The sequence below is a fragment of the Gossypium hirsutum genome, unplaced genomic scaffold (genome assembly GCF_007990345.1).
Source record: "Gossypium hirsutum isolate 1008001.06 unplaced genomic scaffold, Gossypium_hirsutum_v2.1 scaffold_420, whole genome shotgun sequence".
NCBI lineage: Eukaryota > Viridiplantae > Streptophyta > Magnoliopsida > Malvales > Malvaceae > Gossypium > Gossypium hirsutum.
In genome coordinates this window covers 13,894-28,366 of record NW_024403014.1, presented here as the reverse complement: position 1 = coordinate 28,366, position 14,473 = coordinate 13,894, and the positions used below count along the sequence as shown (strand labels likewise).

Sequence of the window (14,473 nt, the reverse complement as noted above, 5' to 3'; positions counted from 1 at the left end):
AAGTGTTCATCAACACGATTTTATCACTATCCGAGGAGTACAAAGTGTTCAAAGGTTTCAAGCATCTTACCTCGATAAGCAGAAAATAAGGTCGATTTTACTTTTCATTTAAAACAACCTTCGCTCATCGGGGGCATATGTAGTCGAATCTCCGTTGTTGAGTTAACCTTTGTCAAATGGAACTCAAACTTCATGTACAACACATAAACTGTTTAAGACGAATATAAATTGAAAACAAATTTGGAAAATTTCGTATTTATCTCCAAAACAGATTTGGACAAATTCAAGGATTTACACAGGTAAATCAAAAGAATAACAAATCACGCTTCTTTCGTAATGACTTTATCAACCACAATCGAAGAGTAACAATTAATCGGATCAAAATGAGGGATCTTTTAAGAACTAAGTCACCAAAAGTTTTATCAATATTTTCAAATCTGCATGGACTCGGTTTCTAAAATTTCCTTACCTCGCTTACCTTGGGATCATGTAGTGTGATTTCATCTTTGCTAAGTTGATCGTATGAAAGCGTCTTTCATTTGAGAGGTATTGAAGTTGAAAGTTATCTTTCGATCTTTCGGGAACCTGAAAAGTAGCAACACAAGAAAAATTCATATCTGGTTAGTGGAAACATTCCTCACTACCCTTTCCACGTCTTTTTCTTTTGTTTCTTTTTCTAATTCATTTCTTTCTTTCTTCAATTTCTTTTTCACTCTCAATTCTTTTTGCTCTTTTTCATTCTCTTTTCTTTTCCTCACTTGTTTTAACAGAATTTTTCAGTTTGATTTGGTCCTCATGGACTTTTTCCGGAGTGAGCGCACTAAGGTGAGTTTTTTCCTTGATGCTTGAAAGATACCTATTGGTACGACCATGTGAGTGACTTTCGATCCAGTTGCCATGGTTTCCTAGCACAAATGGCAGGCTTGAATAGGCATTACGTCGCACACAAACTTCGTCTTGATACTTACCGATAGAAAAGGCGATGCGCACTGTTGAGTGACCCTAAATTGGCCTTCGTTGCTAAGCCCTTGTAGTTGATAAGGTTGTGGATGCTTGGTAGTGGTTAAGCAAAGCTTTTCCACCATCGTCGTGCTGGCTATGTTTGAGCAACTTTCACCATCAATAATAACTCTACAAAGCTTACCTTGTACATGGCAGCGAGTATGAAAGAGATGTTCTCGTTGCTGCTCGCTCTTTGGTTTTGCCAAAGATGATTGTCCACGATCATGAAAATCATCATCCATTCTAGGGAACGTGAGGGCTGCACCTATGGGGCTGGTTATCCCTATCTTCTTAATTGGATCTCGATATTGATGTTTTTGATTCACTCGTACCTCATTCAAAGTAGTATTCAATGCTTGAAGTGTAGCATTTATGTGTGATGCAGCAGTATGTCCGTCTAACTGTTGTTGGACTTTCATAAGTGCATCATTATTATCACCTTTAGCATCTTCAAACTGTAAAAATAAACACCTCAACACTCAAAAATAAAAGTTAGCAAACCTCACCATTAATCACTCAAAAAGAAAATCAAATTCTCAATGAGGTGAATTCAATCTTGTGAGTTCTTTATTAGAGTTTATATCAACAATTAGAGAGTGTGAACCAAACTACCAAAGAATCCTAATTTGCACTAGGATGCAAAAACTGACGAGACACAAGTGATTCGTGTTGCACCGAGGAAGGATTGTGCACACGTTTAAATCCTACTAACACAAGAAACAAGAAGGTGTTAGATATTGTAAAAGGAGAATAAAAGCAAACAAATGAAAACTACAGCTAAGATCAATAAAATTGCTGAAAACAGAAAACCCGAAAAACTGCGGAGTAACTTGACAACTTCGTTTGAGGTGTTCCCGATCTCCAAAAAATAACGAAATTAAATCTGGAGTGTCCTTATATATTGAATTTCGATCTGGAAATTTTGGGCACAAATTCAACCCGCTGAATTGTTTTTAAATTTTTATTGAATTTCGTATTTTTTGATTTTTTTGACTGATTTTTTGCGGGAATAATTTTTTTTATATTCAAGCACAGTGCCAAAAACATGTATGTAAATTCAGATCAATAGGACAACGTTTACCCACTCAATGAATTTTTTTTGAACAATTTTTCTGGTAAAACTGCTGTTTATGCTTTAAAAATAGAGATCAGTTTAGAAATCAACAAGAACACCCAAACGCCAAAATCTGATACCAAATGATACGGGGTTGTGCGCGGACCAAGATGAGTTGCCAAGTCAGAGAAACTCTACGAAAACCTAAACAATTAGATCTGAAACGAAACAGAAAATTAAAAGATTAGATTTTTGAATTTCAGATCTGAAATAAAATCCCCAATCAGCAAAGAATCAAATTGAGAATAGAAATAAGTGTAATAAGGAATCTTGAAACCTAGAAGAGATTGCGATTCTGCCCAATTGAACACCCAGATGTTTTCCCAAATTTCGCAATCTAATTTCTCCCAAAAAGAGTATGGATGAATCGGCAAGACCCTAGAAATTGGGATTTTTGGCTAATTCCTTAAGATAGAAAAGGCTGAAAACACAATAAAACAGAAAATAAATTAGATAAATATTCGGCACAAGCAGAAATAAAGAAGAATTGACAGTAAGAAATTAAAAGATAAGTCCTAAGAAGCCTTGAAATCTCGAAAGATCTCACAACTCCCTTCAAACGGCTCTAATCTCCCCTCCAAAGAATATCAATGGCAGAAGAAGGTTGAAGATGGCTCCCACAATCACAAGATTGTTAAACAACTTCTAAAGAAAACTCAAGAGAAAAATCTTGGAGAAAACTCAAAGAAAATTCTGCTCTCAACAAATCTGAAATTTTAATAATAATGATAAGTGTTTAACAAGGTGGATAGCCATGCTTAAATAGGCCTTATAACTAGTCTAATCTAATTAGAAACTAAAATAAAAAAAACTCCTAATTATTTTAATATGGAAATTCGGTCAAAGGTCATTTTATCTGGGACTCTTGGACTGAATATTGACATAAAATTTAAACTAAGTAAATAAATAAATAAATAAATAAAATAAAAATAAAACTTTACAACTTGGGCACTTTGACAATTTGGCCTGATTTTCAACTAAGTATGGAGGATTTCTTGATTGGCTGGAATTTGCTTATTGGCTCGCTTCAAGAATTTGGCTTTTGTGATCGTATCAATAATCCTTATCCAAAACCCTGTGCTGGTGAACAAAAACTCCACTAATCGTTTTCTTTAAGATCTTACATACAAGTACATTGTGCACAGAATACTAAGATATAATCTCCAAAGACTTTTCAACTATATAAATTGAAAAGAAAAGCATATCTATGTCCAGCCTGGTGACTAATCGAGTAAGGTAAAATTTTGATAAATTAAGGCAACCATGAACTAGCAGTGTTAGTTCTTACAAAACATGTACTATTTATGTAGGATGAGAAGATTGATGAATATTACCCGCAAGTCATGACCTATGAAAACATGGAAGAGAAACAGTTAAAAGACAATGAACTTTATACCCATATGCCATTTGATTTATGTATAGCCTCATTGTGAGATCTCATGCTATTACTCAATTATGCTTGAAATTCATGTCGAATCTATTCAGAAGTCACTCGTGGTAAATCAAACTATCTAAGCTGGTTAGATAAAGCATTACATATTCGGCTTAGTTTGAACCAGTTTCGTATACAACATAGTAATCTAATATTAAAAATATTAAAAAAGTATTATTAATAAAAAGCTCGATCAAGCTCGCGAGCTGCTAAAACCAAGTAGTAAGGTACTCAAACATGGCTCACTAGATAACTCAAGCTGCTCACGCTTGAATCGATTTCGAATTTCTTTCGGATGACTTAGGAGCACAAGTGCCTTGTTTATACCGCTATCAAACGCATACCAAATCCAACACTCATTTGATTTCAAGAATCAACTAAAAAATTCTCCAAGTAATAAGTAAGGATAGAGCAGATAATGAAGATTTAAAATATAGTTACGGCTCAAAATACATAATATATACATAAATTTTACATTAATAGTAACATAAATGTTAACTAAGAGCACAAGAAATCTTTACTCTAGTACATACATTATAAATATAAATATGGATCAAGTGATTAATCAGTATCAGACCAGTAGATATCCATCCCGCCCAATCGTTCTCAGGCACTCCAAGAGCCTTCCAAACTGCTTTCGAGGCATCAACAATGTTGTTAGGGCAAGGGGCTGATAATCATGGTCCGAATCGCATCCCATAGTAGAATCGCATTCATCCACAACTTTAGCCCTCACAGATCTTCCATTGCCATGCATGTTGATATAATTCAAACACCTCTTTCCGTTGTTATACCACCCTGTAGAAAGTGCCACCACAGGGTCATCATCGGAGTGGTACTGGTTGTCACATTCAGATGGTGCACCACCGTCTCCATCTGGCTCAAAGCTGTTAAGCGTCAGTGTTGCTTTCGTTTGGCTTGATACAGGGGTGAACATTTGTATGTCGTGTACCACTTGCCATCCTTGCAACAATCAGAATCATTTTCCTGGTTGCATTGCCCTGGTGGAGGGGTTTCCCTTTGATCTTGCCACTAGGGCTGCACGTCTGTGCTTCAACACTAAGAAAAAGAAGAAGAATGCAAAGGAGAGGAAAGACAGTCTAACAAATTACTTGCTTCTTCATTTTTATCTTCTTTAAGTCACTTCTGTTTGATGTTTTAGTGCAGAAAACTTCAAGTGGTAAAAGCAATATATAGAGATCTTAGCAATGAGTAATTTAAAATACTGGTCATTCACTATGAAAATTTATGATGGACTGAAGCTGATAAAATTGGATTTTATCATTTACCCAAATTTTGTAATATATTTATCATTCAGAAGCATATATGTGGGAGGTTCCTGCAGGTTTGGTTCACTTTTAGCTTATTTTCTTAAATTTCTTATGGCAGCTATTTGTTGATGAAGATCAAAGGGGCTTTAGATTATACTTGTCAACAAATCATTTACTGGCTGATGCCTAAATTGGATGGATTTGAAGATGGTTACACTTAGCTTTTCATTTTCCATAAGAGTTTGCAATGAAAATTATTTCTATACATACATTATACGTATACTTCTTTACAATATCTTTAAATATATATACATATAAAAATCATATTCCTGATATCCGGTCCAATAGTAGTGTTAGAATTTCTGTCTCAAATTCCGTTCACAGGAAAGAACCAAGGTGAAAGAGCCAAAGGAAAAGCGATAAGTATATAAACGTTGACAAAGTAACTTTCGTAGTTAAAGCAGCAGCATATAATATTGTTTTAATTGCAGACCAAAATTTGAAATTTGGTCCGGAATGTGCATATAAAAATATTAAGCACCAAAATTAGATTTGGATAAAAAAATTAACTCAATAATTTCTGGACCAGAAACCCAATTCAATTTTTAGTTTTATAATATATTATATAATTTATTTCATATAAAAATTTAATTTATAATAGTATACGATACTATAGTATAAACATTAAAATCTGTTGTCTTTAAAATTAAAATAAAATCATTTTAAAAAGTTAAATAAAAAATATTTTTTTTTTGTAAAACAATTTGCATACTAAAACATACTCGAATTTAGTTTTTGATTACGTGTCAGCCTTTGGTTGACTCAGACAATTATTTCAAAGGACAATTTTTTGGGGACAAATTTTTATTTTAAGGCTTTTAGTAGGATAAAATTCTCTAAGAATGGCATCCGTGTCAACATTGTGAAATTGTTCAAGTCAAGAGACAATAGGTCGTCTCTTTCATAGCACGGTACACCATGGTACTCGCAAATGGCGGCACGGGAAATATCAGTGTTAGCATGCCTGACGTATAGTCGGTCATGCGTACCAATTTTGAAATTGGAGTAACTCTAGCACTACAGGTACAATGCCAGCTTGCTTGGGAAGCAAGCAAAAATTGTCCCAACAATGAAAGTGTACATCGTCCTATATCTCATCATTAAACGATGAGGCTAGATCAAAATCATGTTCAAGGATGAAAGTATGTCCCTAAATTGTTTGATAAAAATCTGCGGCCTCTTGCTATTCAAATTTAACACCATCGTATTTCAATGACAAAACCGAGGCGGTGTGGGAACGAGATCGTTTAAGCATTCTCAGGGGCATTCTTTTAATTTTCGCACTTAAAGCCAATAAAAATAAACTCAATATCCAAAGGAAAGCAGTCAATACTTAAATTAAAAACTTTAAATTGGAAATAAGAAAACAGTAATAATAAATAAAGGAAAAGAAAAATTAAATCGTATTGATTGTTGTAGTCGAATGGATTGAATCGAGAAGTGTCGTGTTCCCCAATCCAAAATGGTGTGATACTTGCAAAAGAAGAAAACTAACCAAAGGTAAAGTAAAAAGAAAAAGAAAAGGAAATTGATCAATGAATCCAAGTGTAACCTCCTAAACTGTACCTAGAAGTCATGGTCGAATCGGGAAAGCTGCATTGGACACCTTAATGTCAAAGCTACCCTAATGATATTTAAAAACCTTCAAGTACTCCCTTTTATAAAACCATGGTTTCTATTGTTATCTTTGGAAAAACGTCCATTTACTTTGTCCAACCATGTTTGTTGAATTGGTGAATTCAGTTAATATTTTAAAAAAACCTAACTATTGGCGTTGCCTTCGAAAAATCATTTTGTTATCTTCCTAGCAAGGGAAATGTACCATTACTAGTCAAATTATTAATTTAGTCATATATCATGCATAGCCATTTCAAAATATTTATAAAATACCGTGTCTCTATACCCAATATGCATGTCGTGCATGCATAAAAAACCTCAAAATCTCAAACAGTCCCAAACCACAGTTTAAAGAAACTTTACAATCTAAAATCAAATAATAATAATAAAATCAGCCTAAAATATAATTAACTTAAAATAATTTGACGAAGTAAAGTCCGAGGCCGGCCGTACATCTGCGTGCCAATTCCAATCCTAAGTTCCATCATTAGCTGAGAAGTTGAGGTAATGATGTGAGCTTAACAAGCTTAGTGTGAGATTAAACAAGCAAGTATTAAGCATTAATACAATCAATTTCATAGAGGAAGCAATAGCACAATCAAACATTACCAATAATAATTTCAAATGCACATGATCGGGAAAATGCACATGTGAGATCCTACCCATACCATCCGCTACACACCACGAGTTCCCCAGAACCCGTTTGCCAAACTCTAATGTATGTGAGCAAAGCTCAATGTGGTAAAACCACCAATAATCAATAATGCATTGAAATTGCCAAATAAATAATGCGATATAATCGCCAATCCCTTCGGTACTCCAAAAGCAGTGCACTGACTACAAATATATGGGGGCTTATTATGCTGCCGGTACTCCACGGAACTCCTCCGTCAACCATAAAATCCCATCCCAATGCACATGCAATATGTCATACAAATTCATACATAATCATATTTCAATACTTTTTACATTTATTCGACATGTTCAACATGTCCTCAATAATCACGTACTTTCAGTAAAAGGAAGCAGTGTTCCAATTTCAAATTACCATTCAGATGGTATCTATCAATAGCGTTCAATTCACATACTTTACGAATTTCACTATGTAGCAATAGCAACCTCACGTATATATATCATAGTAATATTTCATGCATTTAAATCATGCATAAACCTAATATCTCAACATTTCGTACCATTCAATCAAACATTCTCATATCACGTAATATAATTATACATAACAATCTCAATTACACATTCATATAGTCAAGCTAGCAATGTTGCCAACACAACAATCTTTTAAGGCTCGAAAAGCACCTGGTTCGGGCACTCACAAAACTAAAATTTTGGCTATTAACTCAAACCAATAAGAAAGTTAATTTATCAAATATAGCATGACATTTATCATTATCAAACAAATTTTACAAGTTTAGGACCCACACCTTATTTTTCGCTTTCTCGCAACACCATAGTGAATCTTCCAATTTTCCTTAATAACCTTTATAAGATCCTAAACCAAAATTAGTATAAATTCAATCAATTTACCATTTAACCAACTTTCAAATACCCACTTATGGTTCAAACCAATTTCAAATTAATTGCCATTTTATGAATTCAAACTAGTTCGATTCCTTACCATGTATCTATGCGAACCGTATGTACGATCGTTCTTCGACTTTATGGTTGATTCGGGGTGCCTGGGTCAACACCTAATTCAATAATATACTGGAAAATAAGTAGATAATAATGATTAAATTCCTTCACTTTAATCAACCAATAACCTTTACCGTACAACTATGTCGAAACAACAATTAATTTTACGTTTAATTTCACTTACGCTTCTCGATTTGTGAGTTTCGAATGCCCAAACAATCAAGAACATTTTTCCCTAATTTACATGAGTTTAATAGTTTATTAGGAGGTTTCAAGAACTCAAATTATGGCTGGAATTAAATGTGAAAGATTCAAGAAACAAAATAGCCCCCTATTCTACACATATGCGCACGCACGACCATCTATGGTGGTCGAAATTGGGGCTGAATTTTAAAATGTTTTGAGACCTCATTAAAATCTGGAAAAATACCTTTGAAAATATTTAAAGTCTCCCAGATTCCAGATCTAGAAATTTTGGTTTTTAATTGACAAGATTAACAAAGAAATTGAGGAGAAAAGAGATCTTACCCAAGTTAGTTGAGAGAAACGACAATAACCCCTTCTTGGCAATGTTTGGGATCAATTTTGGAGTTCAATATTTCAAATTATACATGCATACTTACCCATTCACATTTTATTCCAATAGAACTTCATATATTTTCTCATAACATGTATATCATTTTTACTATGCTTCTTTCACTTACTGATTAATAGAGATACTATCGTCATTTAGATGTACTTCTATTAGAACAGTACGCATGCAAGAGTCAGGTTAGAGACTCACCTATTACTCACCCACAATAAATCAAAACTCCAAAAGTAATTGCGATATCCTTGCGTCGGCCGCTAACACCTAAAAAATCACACCATTCCATGAAAGTTGCAAATTCGTTAGCATGATAATCTTTTGTCTCAATCACTGGGCACTTATACTCTTGTGATGGTAAAGCGGGAACATATAATATTGTTTTAATTCGCCGGAAAAAGATATGTTAGAACAAAAGTAAAATTTTTTTCCGTAATTTGTAAATTTGCATATAAAAATATTTAGCGCGAAAATTAGATTTGGGTAAAAAATTTAACTCATATAAATTATAGAAGAGGTAAGACTGGCCTAACTGAGCCAAACCCAACTCAATTTTTAGTTCTGTAGTGTATTATATAATTATATCATATAAAAATTAAATTTGTAATACTATACAATACTATAAATAAATATTAAAATATGTTGTCTTTAAAATTAAAAAAAAACTGCAACGCCCCAAGTTTCTTAATCTATGAATTGTTTATTGTGTAAAGTAAATCGATTTGGCTCAATGGCTAAGTGTTCTAGATGTGTGTTTGAGATCTTGCTTATGTTTCCTTCTAATTAAATTTTTGTTATTTTTATCCCTATATCCAGCTAGTCATATCTAGTTTATCTGTAATGTTTGTTTAATTGTTAACAAGAATGAGGGTGTTAGTAAAGTGGTAAGGTCTTAGATTACCCTTAGTTTCCAAGTTTGAATCTTGTTTTGTACAAAAGTGAAATTATTTGTGCTCCTCGCGCATGAGTACCATGACATCGTGCACCTTGCGTACTCATTATCTTATCTACAATTTCAGAATTTTATGAATTAGCTTAAGTTTAATGAAAAATCCCAAATCTAGAGTTTTATTAGAGTTTAGAGAATGTTTGATTTGCTACCGTCTCTAGAGGTAAACAGTTTTACTAAAGTAACTAATGTAAAAGTATCTAAAGCGTATCTAAAGTTTGAAGTTTCTTACTTGAATCGGCGCCAAAGTCTTGGTTTCACTTTACGAAAATTAAAATATCAGTTTTCATAAAAAATCGGAATAATTCAAAAAAGTTTTTAAACATTTTGAACCCAAAATTTCACAGCCTGAGTTTTAAACATTTATTTTTGATTACGTGTCAGGCTCTGGTTGACTCAGACAACTATTTTAAACGGCAATTCACGGAAGGAACGATAGTGTTAACATAATGAAAGTTCAAATGACACTTCTGAGAAAAAAAGAAAAGTTTTAAGTACATAAATTGAAAAAGCGTTATAGTTTGGAGACCATTATTTAGTTTAAGGCTTTTTTAGTAATTTCGTTCATCTTTTCTAGCAAATTTCTCTCATTTTCTTCCTTAATTGACACCAGTCATTGAAGTTAATTGAAACAGTTGAAAACATGAAATGAAGTTTTAAAAGTAAAACTCTGAATTAAGCTCAAACTGCTTTCACTGTTCCAAAAGGCTCCGAATAGACATTTAGGGAAGTTAAATTTTCATTCAAGTTTGACAAAAAAAAAAGGTCTTCTTAAAACGCCGTTGCCGGGGATCGAACCCGGGTCACCCGCGTGACAGGCGGGAATACTCACCACTATACTACAACGACTTGGTGATCAGGTTTTAAAATTCATTTTACTCTTTGGAACATGCCAAATTTGGTCGCAAAAGAAGCAAAGAAGAGACCGTAGATTAATCGGTCGTTTTAGTTTATTTAGAGTTCAACCTCAACATTTGTATATTATCTCCTTTGTTTGTTCTTCATGATCTATACAAAATAGGATGAAAAGTCATGACAAAACTGTGAAGTGCTAAAAAATTATGGTGGACCGCTAAAATTGATGACTTATGATACAGCTGATAATATGGTATTTTATCATTTACCCAAGTTTTGTAATGTATTTATCATTCAGAAGCATCTTTGTGGGAGGTTCCTGCAGGTTGGATTCACTTATTTATTTTTTATATATTATGGCAGCAATTTGTTGATAAAGATGAAATGGGTTGGTTTGGAGACAAGAGGCCTTATATTAGTTATACTTGTCAACAGAACATTTTATTGGCTGACGCCTAAATTGGAGGGATTTGAAGATGGTTACATTGTGCTTTTTCATTTTTCATATAATTTTGGCATACAAAATTATATTCTATACATATTTCAACACGTACTTCTTTGAAATAACTCTAAAAAAAATATATTTGGTGTTTGAAATTTTATTAAATAAATATCTCTAAATTAGAATATTAGTTTTTCTATTAAATAAATATTATTTGTTTTCTACTAATTCAATCAAGATTCTCCCGTCTCTCCCTATAGATAGATGACACTGGTAGAGCTATAAACACAACAGTTCATGTAAGTTTTCAAGTTTATTAGTCCGCCAAAAAATAGTGAGAATTTATTTTCTAAGTATAAATTCTATTTTCTGAGAATAACAATTCCGTCGGCTTCTATTAAGAGAGAATTACTATCCTACTGAATGTAATAAATCGTTTCTGGTAAAAATCTCAGTCTCGCACTGCAACTGTTTGATTACACTCTCATTGAATTCATTCTTCAAATCATTAATGAATGATTCCCTTCCATAATCTTAATGTAAAAAATCAGAGAAAAATATGATGTATAACAAATGATGTGAAATACGATTAAAAGATATAAAGTAAAACTAAGAAAAAAATTTAAAATAGGAAAAAACAGGTTAAAAAACCTTAAACTTCCAATTATTTGATTTATAATTCTTTGTGTTGTTTCAGCATTAATGCTATTTAGAGGCTTGCATACATGCATAAAATGGAAGGAATAAAAGTGGACTTTGAATATTGATTATATTTGTATTTTTCTATTACCTTTTAGGTTGACATTAAAATGTATATATGTTTTATGGAATGTATTTATTAGATGTTTATTTACTAAATTTGGAAAAGTTGTGGAAAAAATAGGAGGGGAAATATTTGATACACTGCGACTAGAGATTTTAGACTCCGCCCGTAAGGTTAGGGGTTGACAAATGTCCTACAAGAATATAATAAAATATTTAAAAAAACATTTTAAAAAAAAAGAAACACATAACAATTTTTTAAGGTTGCTTGTGGAATAAAAAAAAATATTTCGCCAATGTACCAAATACTAACCCATAATATACACCTAAATTTTTTTTTGATAAATTAAGGCAACCATGAACTAGCAGTGTTAGTTCTTACCAGAAACATGTTACCTAGTTCTCGTAGGATGAGACCCGCAAGTCATGACCTATGAAAACATGGAAGAGTAACAGTTAAAAAGACAATGAACTTTATACCCATATGCCATTTGATTTATGGATATAAGCTCCCTGGTTGTTGAGATTATTCATGCTGGAGCTCTACTCAAAATTCATTGCTTGAAATATGGCTCCAATTTGGTCGAATATTATTCTAGACGCTCCAACTCGGCTCGTGGTAAAATCAAACTATTTAAGCTTGGTTAGAAAAAGTATTTACATATTCGAGCTTAAATTTGAACCCGTTTCGTATACGACATAGTAATCTAATATTAAAAATATTGAAAATGTATTATTAATAAAAAAAACTCGATCGAGCTCGCGAGCTGCTCAAATCAAGTAATAAGGTACTCAAACATGGCTCACTTGATAACTCAAGCTGCGCATGCTTGAAACGATTTCGAATTTCTTTCGAATAACATGCGAGCACAAGTGCCTTGTTTATACCCCTATCGAACGCCTACCAAATCCAACACTCATCTGATTTCGAGAATCCACTAAGAATTTCTCCAATTAAGAAGTAAGGATAGAGCAGATAATGAAGATTTAAAACATAGTTTATGGCTCAAAATACATAATATATACATAAATTTTACATTAATAGTAACATAAATGTTAACTAAGACGCACAAGAAATCTTTACTCTAGTACATACATTATAAATATAAATATGGATCAAGTGATTAATCAGTATCAGACCAGTAGATATCCATCCCGCCCCAGTCGCTCTCAGGCACTCCAAGAGCCTTCCAAACTGCTTTCGAGGCATCAACAATGTTGTTAGGGCAAGGAGGCTGATAATCATGGTCCGAATCGCATCCCATAGTAGAATCGCATTCATCCACAACTTTAGCCCTCACAGATCTTCCATTGCCACGGATGTTGATATAATTCAAACACCTCTTTCCGTTGTTATACCACCCTGTAGAAAGTGCCACCACAGGGTCATCATCGGAGTGGTACTGGTTGTCACATTCAGATGGTGCACCACCGTCTCCATCTGGCTCAAAGCTGTTAAGCGTCAGTGTTGCTTTCGTTTGGCTTGATACAGGGGGTGAACATTTGTATGTCGTGTACCACTTGCCATCCTTGCAACAATCAGAATCATTTTCCTGGTTGCATTGCCCTGGTGGAGGGGTTTTCCCTTTGATCTTGCCACTAGGGCTGCACGTCTGTGCTTCAACACTAAGAAAAAGAAGAAGAATGCAAAGGAGAGGAAAGACAGTCGAACAAATTACTTGCTTCTTCATTTTTATCTTCTTTAAGTCACTTCTGTTTTGATGTTTTAGTGCAGAAAACTTCAAGTGGTAAAAGCAATATATAGAGATCTTAGCAATGAGTAATTTAAAATATTGGTCTTTCACTATGAAAATTTATGATGGACTGAAGCTGATAAAATTGTATTTTATCATTTACCCAAATTTTGTAATATATTTATCATTCAGAAGCATCTATGTGGGAGGTTCCTGCAGGTTTGGTTCACTTTTAGTTTATTTTTCTTAAATTTCTTATGGCAGCTATTTGTTGATGAAGATAAAAGGGGCTTTAGATTATACTTGTCAGCAAATCATTTTACTGGCTGATGCCTAAATTGGATGGATTTGAAGATGGTTACACTTAGCTTTTCATTTTCCATAAGAGTTTTGCAATGAAAATTATTTTCTATACATACATTACACGTATACTTCTTTACAATATTTATATATTGTAGTGTTAGAATTTCTGTCTCAAATTCCGTTCACAGGAAAGAACCAAGGTGAAAGAGCCAAAGGAGGAGCCATAAGTATATAAACCTTGACAAAGTAACTTTCCTAGTTAAAGCAGCAGCATATAATATTGTTTTAATTGGCAGACCAGAATTTGAAATTTGGTCCGAAATGTGCATATAAAAATATTAAGCACCAAAATTAGATTTGGGTAAAAAATTTAACTCAATAATTTCTGGACCAGAAACCCAATTCAACTTTTAGTTTTATAATATATTATATAATTTATTTCATATAAAAATTTAATTTATAATAGTATACAATTCTATAGTATAAACATTAAAATATGTTGTCTTTAATATTAAAATAAAATCATTTTAAAACGTTAAATAAAAATAAAATATTTTTTTGTCAAACAATTTGCATACTAAAACATACTCGAATTTAGTTTTTGATTACGTGTCAGGCTCTGGTTGACTCAGACAATTATTTCAAACGGCAATCCACGGAAGGACCAATAATGTTAACATAATGAAAGTTCAAGTAGAACTTCTGACAAAAAAGGAAAATTTTGAAGTACATATAT

At 33.0% G+C, this 14,473-nt stretch overlaps 1 non-coding gene and 1 pseudogene across 1 annotated transcript; both read right to left on the bottom strand.

Annotated features, from left to right (window-relative positions):
* Nucleotides 1–4,109: 4,109 nt before the first annotated feature.
* LOC121226778 (uncharacterized) lies at nucleotides 4,110–13,623 on the bottom strand (annotated as a pseudogene).
* Nucleotides 10,459–10,530, bottom strand: TRNAD-GUC (transfer RNA aspartic acid (anticodon GUC)). Its single transcript has one exon. It is a non-coding gene; the product is annotated as a tRNA-Asp (tRNA).
* Nucleotides 13,624–14,473: the final 850 nt, after the last annotated feature.